Source organism: Centrocercus urophasianus, unplaced genomic scaffold (genome assembly GCF_019232065.1).
Source record: "Centrocercus urophasianus isolate 14NV4802_14NV808 unplaced genomic scaffold, USGS_Curo_1.0 seq_17, whole genome shotgun sequence".
Classification (NCBI taxonomy): domain Eukaryota; kingdom Metazoa; phylum Chordata; class Aves; order Galliformes; family Phasianidae; genus Centrocercus; species Centrocercus urophasianus.
The window spans coordinates 31,637,257-31,643,865 of record NW_024884722.1 but is presented as its reverse complement, the minus strand read 5'-3'; positions in this window follow the sequence as shown (position 1 = coordinate 31,643,865).

The window sequence follows — 6,609 nt, the reverse complement described above, 5'->3', positions numbered from 1 at the left end:
TGTGAGTTTTAGGAAGATGTATATGGGAACTTCTGTTGAGACTCTGGCCCTTAAAACTTGGGCTGCTGCTGCTGTCCTAGCTCTCCTGTCACAAAAGTAAGCATCAAAAATGCCTCTCACGTGGCATGCACTGGCATGAATACTGAGGTTGTATGGAGGTGTTAAGCATTGCTGTTGATCAGCAACGATTCTATAATCAGCATCCAGCTGAGTTTTCCTGTTTTGCCCACTGCAGAGTGTTGATACTGATAGCCAGATCTGAGTGATTGTACTTAATCTAAATGGCTGAAATGGGAAAGGAAGAACTGTTAGTAATGGCTTACGGCAAAGCTGGATGTAGACATAAGTAGTGTCCAAATGACTGAGGATTTGTGAACTTCCTGGAGACCTTTCAGCCTGCACTTTTTTCTGTCTCTTTGACATCATTACTTCTGCTCTGTTCAGTAACTGTTGGTGTGAAGATGTGCTACGGTGTATTAGCTCACAAAGAGCACTCTCATGCTTAGTTACAGAAGCCAGAGATGCTAGGATGGGATGTATGCTGTGTCAAGTCAGTGCGAGGTACTTACGGTACAAGGGTAGCAACAGGAGTAATTTTCAGCATGGAGTCTTCTCAGGTTCTTTTTGCTACTCATTGGTACTGGATTTGGTACACACATCTCATGGTCTGCTAATGCCTGCTCTTCTGTAAGGTGATGATCTTCCTGCTCACAGTGTAGAACATGCACAGCAGGAAAATGTTTTATTTCAGTGGTGTTTTACAGTTCTTAGGGTAGCTTATTAATAACTACGATAGCAGAAATTAAATCAGTTACTTAAATTAAAAGCTCATAAGATTTAAAATTTGCTCTTCCAGGGAGGGAGTCGTTAACTAATCATCTGCACCTCACGTTCCCTAATGATTTATCACTTACTATTTTTTTTCTTTATTAGTGGAATTAAATTCAGAATGATGAATTAACTACCAGCTTTTCATGAGATCCTACAGTTGGTCTTTATTTTATTCTCAAGAGTTTTTGAATTTTGCTCTAGGGCTTGAATAGGGCTTTGACTTACAATAAGTAAAACAATCCAAATTAAGATTGTACCTCAGTGATTTAATGGATATTCTTTCCAAAATACACTGCAGTGGTTTTCTGTGAGCAGGGGCTTCACTGAAGAGAATCAATTGATTGAGTATTGCACAGATGGTTTTGTTTATTTTAACAAAATTATTTCTGGATTCTCCAGAAGAGGATGAGATGCTTTTTTTTTGTATCCCTAGTATACCAAAACAGAAAGAGAAAAGGTTAAGACTTACAAGTTGCAGGGAGTCTGATTCTGCAGCAACACAGTAAACAGAAGTTACTCAGATGTGTAGCATCCGAAAGTCCTAAAGTGCCTGCTGCTTCCCTGGGTCTGCTCTCCTGCTTTTCACCATTCCTTTGGACTTTTTCTGTTTCCCCAGAAGCCTGCTGGCTACACATTCTTGGGAAGTGCTTAACTTTTTCTTCCTTCTCTACCTTAGTCTTGGGAAAGGGTATAGGCAGAGGCCATTTCAGGGCTCAGATTTCGCAGTGAAGCATAGTCACTTGACTAATAGGTCAAGCAGCTTCTGTCTGGCTGTGGATGATAGTGATATGTGAGTTATACACGTGTGCAGTTAACACAGAGCTAAGTCACTGCCCAATATCTGGCAGGTATATGTGCAAATCTGGAGAGCAACTCCTTAGTAACATAAATAATTGTGTGTTATAAATATATCCTGAAACTTTGGATGACTTACTACTTGATCACTCAGTGCTGCATTATGTTACCCTGTTTTTTTCTTCCTTCACAAGGTTTTTGTTTGTTTTTCATCTATCCCTAGTTATTGTCTTTCTTGTTGACCCATCCCATTTATTTCCCTTTTTATGCAGCTCCTGTAGTTTTTTCTGCTTCTCTGCCACAAAGATGATGGCTTTTCACCAGCTTCTGTCTTGGCTCTTCAGAAACACTGAGAGTTGGAGCCACTGAGCTACTGTGAGGAGGAGTAGTGATGAGTGCTAGGAAAAGCCAAATGCTAGGATGCTGGGAGCAGGACAGGAACTCCAAGGGTGTACAAAACTACTTTCTGCTATTTACTGGCTTTGAAATAGGGCTTTAGTCCACTGTTTTTTCTAATTATTCCTGTATTTGTCGTAGTGTTTCACACTGAAATACAGTAAACTCTTTCAACAATGTATGGTTCACAACAAAGAGCAGAAGTTGAAGACAATTGCCTATAACTGGTGTTTGTGCAGCACTGATTCTGTTCTGTAATGAAGGAAGTGGTAGAACATCCCTTCATTACCAAGTGAATTCCAGATTGTGTTCACTGACCTGAGCATGGTGAACTGGCTGCTTTCTGCACACACCAGTCTGTGATACAAGAGCATTGTTTACATTCAGCTTGCAGCTGAGAGAGATTTGTTCTTTCCCAATGAAATTGTGACTTTTCAAAGGTGTTTCCTAACCTCATCCACAAAAGGGAGGAAATTAACCATGTTTCAAGCACAAAGTCTCTCTGCATGTTGCTCTAGGCCTGCATTTGGTTAAAAGGCTGGAAAACGTTAGCTAAGGGTTTAAGCCTCAGCCTCCTGACTCTACTACAAGACTTAGGAGATAATGTTATACAGGGTTTAGCAGTTCCATTTTGAGCATGTGAAGTGCAGCAGCTGTAGTGCTACAGGAGCATTTTCATCCCTTTGCCCAGCCATGCCCCAGCTCTGCTCACCTCCATGTCCTCTCCCTTAAGATGTAGCTGTGAGCAGGCTGTGCTGGTAGCAGGGAGTGTTGCAGTACTACCAGGTTAGGCTGAGCTCCCCATTCTGGCCACAAACACCCTCTGCTATTAGCCAGGGCCAGGCATTGGCTCAGGGCTGTGGTCTGAGTCTGCTGCATATGATGTGGGTGAGGTGTGATGTGAGTGGGGTGGTTTAACACTGCTAGCCTGCAATTCTCATCTCTATTGATAAGAAGCTGCTTGCTGCACTGCTGTTTCCTCAGCCTGCTCTGGGAGACTCTTGTTTTGGCCAATCTTTGCTTTAGCACTGAAGGTAAACGTCAGATGGGCTTCCTTCTACAGAGCAAGCTCAGCACCTTGATTATCATAAGCGTCAGTGTGGATAATGAGGTCACACAACCATTAGCCCAATCCTGCACAAAAGCAGAAATCCTTCAGCAGCCAGGGCCAAGTGCCTCAGGCAGTGCTGCAGGGAGTCTGAGGAGCAAAGCAGAACAAGCGGGGCTGATTCCATTTGTCACAAGCACAGGGAAGCAGTGGTGCATGGTTTGGTGCCAGCCCTGTGCCGTTGCAGGTGCTGTTTATGTGACACACTGGTTCCCGTTTCTAAGCTGCACGTGTGGAAAGCCAGCTGTGTTTTCCTGGAGGAGTCATTGTGTTTTAGTATCAGAGCTGTAAATATAGTAACATTTGTTTAAATACGAACATGCTTCATAGAAATGAGAAGTAATGTTTGTTGGCTTTTCCAGCCATTGCATGTTATATGCATTAATTGTCATATTTCCAAGAAACTAACATCTGTGGAAGGAGGGGGAAGTGTTCGTGATTAGGGATGTCCAACTGAGATTAGTGTGATACACTTTCATGTTAGATGTTGTACAAAATGAAGTCAGGCTTTTCTTCTCAGTTCAGGCCTTGCTGCATGCTGGTGTATTGCATTTATGAATGAAGTGGCCTTTTCCATGGTTAGATTGGTAGATTAGAAAATAGCTGCTTGAAAACCCTGCCGTGAGGGGTAGTCCTTGCCACAGCTGTGGTGATTGCTTTAACGATGGCAGCTGTGTGCTTAATTAGGGCTGCGTGCAGTAACTGCCTGATCTCGGTAGGAGTCTGAAGCTGGTAGAGGAGGTTTCTTCTGGATGATGTGGTCTATGTCTTGTGTTAAAGTAGAGTAAACCTTTGCTTGTTTTACTGGGATGGATTGCTTTGAGTTTGAAGTTAAAGATGGGAATGGTCCTGGTTAGAATAGGGAGACTGGGGTGCTTCTGTGGAGGGTTTGTGCTGGGTTTGTAGCTGAGATCTGTAGGCTGTTACTGTAAAGCAAACCGTACTTCTGAAATTAAGACTGTTAAATAGAGCTATTCTATGTTTGAGTCTGATGGCACAGGATTGCCTTAACACACAGCCCTGTCTGGGGAGTGTAGCTGTGCTCTGTGGTAAGTAAAGCATGTTTGTCTTCGCTGGGAAGAAAACGCTTAACTTGGTGTTGTCAGTGACCTGGCTGGTTTGTCCCCACCTTCATTTGTAGGCTTCGTTTTCTCCCAATTGAAGGGATAACTTGAAGGAAAAAATAAAATCACTGGGGTTACTTTGTGCTCAGGTAAATTCTGAAGAGGAGGTCAGGCACAGATGGAGCTTAGGCTCCTCAGTGCATGTGGGCAGCACCTGTCCTCACCAGGCAGTTATCAGGAACAGCTGTGTGCTATTGTGGCCTACAAACGCTTGGAGTTGCTGTGTAATTGGTTTGGTTTGGTTGTTCTTCTGGTTTCTAAATCTCTTTGGATTAGGCTTCTTGGCTGCTGAGTTCTTGTGAAGTTCTCTGTGGATGCTGTGGAATTTCTGAGAGGGGAATTGAGAAATGCAGGGAAAAGTTTGTGAGTTATTGATTATTATTATTGATTCGTATTGTTCATTTGTTTGAATTTTATGCTTAAAAAGCATTTTAGGAGAGACTTCTCAAACTGGGACTAATTATTTAGCACTGAGTACTTAAGACTTCAGACATGAATAGTTCAGTATTTTCAGTATTTTGAGTGCTGTAAATGTTAAAAGGCTTCCATCAAATACGTGACTCACAACTGCATGCAAGCAGAAGAGTTAAAGGAATGAATGCATTTGTAGTAGACAAGTTGGCAGAGCTCAATTTCCAGTAATCTGGGTTTCAACTGCAGTCCACTTATCATCCCTAATGTAAGTCTGAAGCTGATGGCTCAGTGGGTTGTTTCTGTTATTGGTTTGGTTGTTGTTTCTATGTGAGAGAAATTTCCTTTTCTCATTTGGATTGGTTTACCATGCTGGTATACCCTTGGATTCTTACTTTGGGGGATATTAGCAATAATACCACCTTGGAATTGAATATAAACAGGGATATTGTTTAAATATTAAAAGGGAACTTTCAGTGTTGGATGTTGATGGAAAGCAACTCTTTCCTATTTAACACACCCTGGATTCAGGAGAGGCCTCAGGATGCTCACATGCCAGATGTTATCAACTACTTTGATGTTTGTCAGTATTGATTTTCAGATTAATTAAAGCAAGTATCTTAATTTGTTAGGCAAAATTAAAAAACATCAGGTTACTTGCAAAGAGACCTCCTTTGCATCCTGCTTTATTGGCTTGGATTTGTGGTTTTTTTTTGTTTGTTTGTTTGTTTTTTTGTAGTTAGTACTGATAGTTTCAAGTAATCGTATACTGGAATCAACAAATACTGCTTTCTACAGCCAAAGTGCCCTTTGTTATGTGTTAGAAGCCTAATGCCACAAGTTGTGTATTCTATTGGGTTGGAAGCAGTACAGTTACTGGCTTGTTATTTTGAATTTCATGTCGCGTTTTCTGCTGGTTTGAATTTCTTTCTTATCACATCTGAGGAGAAGGCAGGACACATCTCAGGCTGTGTAAGCACTTCCTGCATGACATGTACCTCGATCATATTTCCTTATGGAAACATGCCAAAACCTTAAAGGCTGTTTTGCAGCTGCTAAACGTGTCCGTTTTCTGCACAGAAGCTGAAAGTGGTGTCAAGGAGCCTTAAAAGTGGTGGCATGAGAAATTTCAGGACTACTTAAATCCTTTTGCATTCCAAGCGAGGTGTTGGAGATAACTATGCTTCAAATGCACTGCCAAACTGATCCAGAATGTACCTTTATTTCATACTCACCTTGGGGTGTACCTGTGTGTGTAGTGCCAAGAGATGATGCTGTTGGGGAAGCAGTGGAATGTTCTGCAGGATCACTGAGCATCTGTTGGAGATGTGCTGAGACTTCAAAGCGTGCCCAGTTATCTCTGCCTTTCAAGGGACAGGCATTGAAGGGAGAACTTGGAAGTAGCAATTGTTAATACTTGCATGCTCACTGGTCTGGGGATTTCCTCTACAGTTGTACTAGTTTAGGATAAGTGTTTCTGACTTTTTAATTCTCTCATTGTCCACACAGGCTTATATGATGGCTGCAGAGAGCTTTAAGACAAAACATTTTCCATACATTGTTTTCAGGCTTTTCCAATTAGATGGGAGGCTGGAGTGGCCTTGGTGAACTTCATTACACTGCAGACTGAATAAGATCTTTCTTACTATTTTCAGAAAAATTATGTTTTATATCCCCCAAGTATGTTTGAATATGTTTGAATATCTGTTATCAGCTGAATTTCGCTGCCTGAGAATTATTTGCTGAAAGAAAGCTGTTTTTTTTAGCTTGGCTTTGAACTATTAACTTGATAAATGAGGTTGCTACTACTATTGCTAGAAACATCTTGCTGGCAATCAGTTGCTGTTTACTGTAGTTGTGTTGTTCTCTAATGGAAGTAAAGCACCTGGAAAACCATTTTATTGTTTCCTCCTATGCCTGTGTAAATAGCTAACTTATCCCAAT